Genomic DNA, 6,000 nt, shown 5'->3' with positions numbered 1-6,000 from the left:
CACACACACACACACACACACACACACACACACACACACACGTTATCAAATAGCAATTAGCTACACAACACAGTACATTGAAGCTTATTTCCTGTCTGCACCGAGTCAGCCCTTAACACACACACACACACAGACATGTGTTACCTGAGACTTTAGACACCTGATTTGTCCGGAATCAGCAGTGGACTGTTCTAAATGATTCACAATGCCAGTAGTCACACGGTGTTCTAAATGATTCACAATGCCAGTAGTCACACGGTGTTCTAAATGATTCACAATGCCAGTAGTCACACGGTGTTCTAAATGATTCACAATGCCAGTAGTCACACGGTGTTCTAAATGATTCACAATGCCAGTAGTCACACGGTGTTCTAAATTATTCACAATGCAGTAGTCACACAGTGTTCTAAATGATTCACAATGCCAGTAGTCACACAATGTTCTAAATTATTCACAATGCAGTAGTCACACAGTGTTCTAAATGATTCACAATGCAGTAGTCACACAGTGTTCTAAATGATTCACAATGCCAGTAGTCACACAATGTTCTAAATGATTCACAATGCAGTAGTCACACAGTGTTCTAAATGATTCACAATGCAGTAGTCACACAGTGTTCTAAATGATTCACAATGCCAGTAGTCACACAGTGTTCTAAATGATTCACAATGCCAGTAGTCACACAGTGTTCTAAATGATTCACAGTGCCAGTAGTCACACAGTGTTCTAAATGATTCACAGTGCCAGTAGTCACACAGTGTTCTAAACTATTCACAATGCAGTAGTCACACAGTGTTCTAAATGATTCACAATGCAGTAGTCACACAGTGTTCTAAATGATTCACAATGCAGTAGTCACACAGTGTTCTAAACGATTCACAATGCAGTAGTCACACAGTGTTCTAAATGATTCACAATGCCAGTAGTCACACAGTGTTCTAAATGATTCACAATGCAGTAGTCAGACAGACACACGCGACTTAGTCATGGGATTCCAGTGGAGGACAGATATCCTGCTCTCTCTGTCTCTCTGTCTCTCTGTCTCTCTGTCTGTCTGTCTGTCTGTCTGTCTGTCTGTCTGTCTGTCTGTCTGTCTGTCTGTCTGTCTGTCTGTCTGTCTGTCTGTCTGTCTGTCTGTCTGTCTGTCTGTCTGTCTGTCTGTCTGTCTGTCTGTCTGTCTGTCTCATCTTCACGTCACAGTAGGACCTGAGCTTCCATGTCAAACTGACACAACACACACATCATGTGATGACGTCTCTCCCTCAGGCTGGGGTCTCTCCAGGATGATGGTGTGGCGAGGCTTCGCTGTCACCCTGGGCTGGAACACTTTCTTCGTCATCCTGGCCATCGTCATCCTCAAGCTGAGGACCTGAGACGTCTACCTGGGGGTGGCTTCCTAGTTTCAGGATGTCTGTGTCGGGGGACACTGTCCTTTAAGGGAGAAAGTGCTGATTTTCCAGAGTTCATCTTGCAGACAGACCCACACCGACACTCACAATCACACCCCCTCCTACCCCCTCCTGCTTGCCAACTAGCCAACCCTGAGAACCAGAGTCTATGGGTGAAGGACTACTAGGTGGGGCAATTCATTCCAAATCTTGCAGAAAATCTACTTCATAGAAAGGATAGCGTTCTCTATTCCATTTGAGAGTTGTGGTGCTCTTTATGTTGTCGTCTTTTCATGCTGCAATGCTTTGAATGTTTCAACCGCCTGAATCTGTTTCTCAACCCAGTTGTTTTACAGCCTATTCTATTACATACAGCCCAGCTAGCACATTTGGTTCCTTTGAAGTTGTAGGAACGTATGTTTTTGGTTTTACATTGGTTGTGGGAAGGAAGCCATAGTTTCCTGACCAGTAAAACTGAAACGTTCTTCAAACATTCTGAGAAGAGAAGTTCCAGGAACAAGATGAATTGTCACGTCGTACTTCTCTGAACTATGTGACAACGTTCCCAATGTCAAACCAGTTGGAGAACATTACCAACATTGAAATGAAATGTAGCTGTATTTGAACTTATATGAAACGTTGAAATACTTAACGTAATGAAATACCAAAATACGTTTTTGTTGTTGTCAAGTTCATTAAATGTGCTGAGAATGTTCCAACGCCAAACAACTATCCTGCACCATTCCCAGGAAGTTGTGGGAAGGTTGTATGGTAAATAACCACAGAACAACTACGCTCTCACTAAGCTCTAAGAAACATATGGTTCTCAGAACGTTGTGTGCTTGCTGGGAGTATTGTCTGATTCACAGGGCCGGGCCGGGCCAAGCTGTACTGACTGGCCTGGTGGACACGTCCACCATAGCTGCTGAAACCATGTTGGAAAGGATCATGTGAAGATAAAATATCAGAGCCAGAACGGTTCAGGTCGTTGCTTTAGTGTGAATCAGACATCAGTCAAACGGCTGGTGGACCCAGAGAACTGAGGTTGAGAAACACTGTAGAGAGAAGTGCTGATCTAGGGTCAGGTCCTCCCTGTCCATAATAATGATTTATTATGATGCAAACGGCTAAACTGATCCTAGATCAACACCCTTACTCTGAGGCGCTTGATAATAGGGTTCTGATCACTGTCATGTATGATCTGCTCCAGAACACACTGCACACAGTACAGGTTATTATAGGCCTTAGGCATGTTTAACTTGCACCACCTGTTCTCAACATAACAATGCATTGATTGGAGGTTTATATTTAGAGTTGCTGTTGCGGTTTTATGAATAACCTCTTCTACAGTATATGTTGACTGTATTTACACAAATGATAGAGAGATATATTATACTATATATTTCATATTTTTTGAGGGAACTGTGTGTAAAAAAACAAAAAAAACTATTTGAATGTTTTTGGTATTGTGGTGTTACTAGATAGAGCTCTTCCTAGCTACTGGTGTGTGGGTAAAGAATGGCCACGACAAGAAGGACTCCCGTTTCACAGACATTTACTGAAGGATGTTCTCTGATGATGGGAATTGCTGTTCAGTAGATGTTCTTTTACAACTGGTGGCGACACCGGCTCTATCCAGGCGCCTGGCCCGGCTCTGTCCAGGCACTCGGTCCTGCTCTGTCCAGGCGCTCGTCCGGGCTCTGTCCAGGCGCTCGGTCCTGCTCTGTCCAGGGGCTCGGCCCAGCTCGGTCCAGGCGCTCGGGCCTGCTCTGTCCAGGGGCTCGGTCCTGCTCTGTCCAGGCGCTGCCTGCTGTCCAGGGGCTCGGTCCTGCTCTGTCCAGGCGCTCGGTCCCAGGCGCTGCTCTGTCCAGGCGCTCGGTCCTGCCTGCTCTGTCCAGGCGCTGGTCAGGCGCTCGGTCCTGCTCTGTCCAGGCGCCGGTCCTGCTCTGTCCAGGGGCTCGGTCCTGCTCTGTCCTGGCGTCGTCCTGCTCTGTCCAGGGGCTCGGTCCTGCTCTGTCCAGGTCCAGGGGTTCGGTCCTGCTCTGTCCAGGCGCTCGGTCCTGCTCTGTCCAGGGGCTCTGCTCTGTCCAGGCGCCGGTTCTGCTCTGTCCAGGGGCTCGGCCCGGTTCTGTCCAGGCACCTGGCCCGGCTCTGTCCAGACAACTGATTAACCTCATCATGGCACGCCCACCAACCAATGAGCGACTAGCAGAAGGTGGACAGTAGAAACCCACGGGGGAGGAGCTATGCCATCTGCACTACAGTATGGATAGAAGTGTATTTTGATGAACTGAAATGCTAAACTCAATGTCGGACAAAAAAATATATATATATTTTTGTCCTCTGCTATTTCCAGGGGCCTCTGAGTCTGAATTCATAAAGCAGAGTGGAAGTGCTGATCTAGGACCAGTTTTGCCATTTAAATCATAATGAATAAGATTACATGGACAGGAGGGGACCTGATCCTAGACCAGCATACCAATTCTGAGGTTATTTGTGGATATGAGCTCTGGTCTCTATCTGTATTTTGTTCTGTTTTGCTTCCTGTTGCCTGTTTTGACAGGAAGTGGTGACCCTGTCTCTATTGGTTACCAGGTGATCTAACCTCACAGTATTGGCTTGCTGCTGAAGTAGCCTTGGCTTCTGGTTATTGGTGGAATGCTGTATTTCTGGGAGTGTGTTGTGTGCCTGTGCATACCCCTTATAAAAGGGCAGTTTGATTGATTGTCCTGATGGTGATTGATTGTCCTGATATAAATTGATTGTCCTGATGGTGATTGATTGTTTGGTGATTGATTGTCCTGATGGTGATTGATTGTCCTGATGGTGATTGATTGTCCTGATGGTGATTGATTGTCCTGATGGTGATTGATTGTCCTGATGGTGATTGATTGTCCTGATGGTGATTGATTGTCCTGATGGTGATTGATTGTCCTGATGGTGATTGATTGTCCTGATGGCGATTGATTGTCCTGATGGTGATTGATTGTCCTGATGGTGATTGTCCTGATGGTGTTTGATTGTCCTGATGGTGATTGATTGTCCTGATGGTGATTGCCTGATGGGCTTGTCCTGATGGTGATTGCATGGCTTGTGGTTGACTGTTCTGTCAGTGATCGTGTTTGTTTATTGGGATCCCTGTTATCTTTTGCAGAAGCAGCAGCTACTCTTCCTGGGGTCCACCAAAAAACACACAGCATGACAAGTAACAAGACACTGGTACACTGATAGACAAGGACAGTCACACATCTAAAATACATTAATATACTACAATAAAGTGTGTGTGTGTGTTACCTGAGAAGGTCATCAGCTTTTAATGACTTTTGTCTTCCCATCACCCCCCTGCTGCTGGACAGAGTGGTGGCTGCTGGGTAAAGCCCTTGGACATGTACCACAGCAAAGAGTATCCAGTCAGTTCTGTTTTAATGACATCTCTCCAGCATGTCCATTCATTGTGTTTTATTACTGCTGATATTATAATGTATTATTCTATATGTGAAATCAAAGTGTCCAAAAACAGATATTGAGGTCTCTTAACTTCCCTGAGCCGGGATCAATCCATTTCTCTGATCCAATGGGAGCTCTCTATATATTTCAGAGTTTCTATTGGGTTTGGGGATGATTGACAGCAGCCCGTGGTATTCCGGGGTTGTGAGATTTCATATCTTGTATTTCTAGTGTCTATCCTTCAAAGTCGTGCCATTGACCACTATTACTGACTGAGAAATATGTTGACACGCATCGAACCGACAAAGTGCTGATGACTTAAACCGACAAAAAGGCTGAAAATAGCTCACGGCAGAAGGAGCTAGTTCGCTCACTCGGTTTGTGGTTTATAAATATTATAATAGAGAAGGTACCATGTTAAGTTATGAAGCTAAAGCATCTACACCAGCATGTGTTACTGTATGAATCACAATTGATTGATGTTTTCTGAAGAATTGTGAGTTTTAGAACGTAAGGCAACTTTTCAAGGTGACTGCAGAAGTTACATTTACCGTGCTTCCCAAATGGCACCCTATTCTCTTACATAGTGCACTATTTTGACCCAGACCCCTATGGGCCCTGGTCAAAAGTAGTGCACTATATATATATAAGGAATAGGGTTGTCATTTGGGGTGCATTCCTAAACGTTCTTGTTTAACGTGGCATATTTTAGAAAAGTCAAGTTTGTATTGTAGAGAGAGAGAGAGAGAGTGTTATACAAATCAAGTTTCAATTGAGGAAAGTGACATAAATATTTATATGTACCGTATTGGGGTCAAGAGGTCAAGGACCATCACGGCTGAACCTTTGAGTTTATGGAGTGTTAATTCATGTGGAACTCCATATTTATTGTGTTTCCTGTATTGCTCACGTTCTGTTGCCTTTTATGTGTTTGGTCGTGCTGCTATTTCCCCACATCTTATGGGACATTCATCTGAATGTATGTGTCTTACAAATGACATAACAGGTGTTATAAACACGTGTGACTGCAAATGACTTATGACTTATCTTATGACGACTGACATGACACAAACTGGAGTTGGAAATCCATCAAATCCTCCATTATATTGTAGCGCTGTTATAACAGACATATATATATAACCTGTTATGTCAGCTTATGACAGCT

Source organism: Oncorhynchus gorbuscha, unplaced genomic scaffold (assembly GCF_021184085.1).
Source record: "Oncorhynchus gorbuscha isolate QuinsamMale2020 ecotype Even-year unplaced genomic scaffold, OgorEven_v1.0 Un_scaffold_3433, whole genome shotgun sequence".
Lineage (NCBI taxonomy): Eukaryota > Metazoa > Chordata > Actinopteri > Salmoniformes > Salmonidae > Oncorhynchus > Oncorhynchus gorbuscha.
The sequence above is the reverse complement of the archived record's forward strand: the minus strand, read 5'-3'. Positions refer to the sequence as shown.